Genomic DNA, 1,173 nt, shown 5'->3' with positions numbered 1-1,173 from the left:
GGTGCTCTGGTTTCCTCCCACAATCTGAAGATGTGCAGGTTCGGTGAATTGTCCATGTAAAATTGCCCATCCCATTGTTCAGGGATATGTAGGTTAGGTGCATTAGTCAGGGGTAAATAGGGATAGGAGAATGGGTCTGGGTGGGTTATTCTTCGGAAGGGCGGTAAGCACCTGTTGGGCTGATGGGCCTGTTTCCACACCGGCGGGATTGTAATTCACTGACAGGGCCGATTCCATTCCGTGTCGAAGTCAGGACGCTGCGGGTTCAGGGGTCAGATGATGGTTCTGGTGTCCACGTGGGTCCGACAGGAAGTCGATAGATCTTCTCTGGGTCCTACAGGATGACCAGCATCGAAAGCACTCAGGTATGGGCGACCATGGGATCCTCAATCCTGTAAGTAGATTAAAAGGAAAATTGTTAATAATTTTTATGGAGTTGAATTTTCTGCTGCCTTGAGTGACATGAGCAAAGACAAGAAAGTTGGGGAAATATGGCAAGAATGAAAGCATTAGATTTTGTTGTGAAAGGTATTTCCAATTTCCCCCTTTCTGGTTTAAACAGGGAATTCTGAATCTCACTAGTGAGGGGTAACCACTTCATTTTCATGCTGTTCTATCTCATTAGGAGCTGGTCTTGCCTCATTTCGATGGAGATTCTAATCCTTCCTTCAGTTCCTATGGAAACCAGATGGTGCCAGTTCCCAACAGGAAAGCCTGGGCAGTTACCTGGAGGTAGGAGCTCACTGTTTGCTTCTCCAGGTCTTCATCCATCTCCACCATCAGCACCATTTCACTGCATGCTCCATCAACACTGTCCTCTCCCACACTCTGTCGGTGTGTGTGGGCATCACCAAATCCAGCATCACCACATCATTCTGGCTGCTTTCAGATTAACTCACCCTTCACTGTGGAGCTCAGAGACAATGATGTCGTACCTGCTTCTGCCAGGTTGGTTCACAGTCAGGGGAATGCGCACATTTCATGCAGCGACATAGGATGCTATCATCAAGCTCTGAGCTAACTTTCTAAAGGCTCATTCACTTTGTGTTTACTTGTGGGCTGTCAGGTTTATCTCAGTGGTTAGTGCAGAGTGACAGGCATTCACCATGCCACTAGTCAGAGTATCACACTGTGCAGGGGATGAATCTGTATAGAGGACAGCATGGAGGTGTG

This window comes from Chiloscyllium plagiosum, chromosome 4 (assembly GCF_004010195.1).
Source record: "Chiloscyllium plagiosum isolate BGI_BamShark_2017 chromosome 4, ASM401019v2, whole genome shotgun sequence".
NCBI classification, from domain to species: domain Eukaryota; kingdom Metazoa; phylum Chordata; class Chondrichthyes; order Orectolobiformes; family Hemiscylliidae; genus Chiloscyllium; species Chiloscyllium plagiosum.
The sequence above is the reverse complement of the archived record's forward strand: the minus strand, read 5'-3'. Positions refer to the sequence as shown.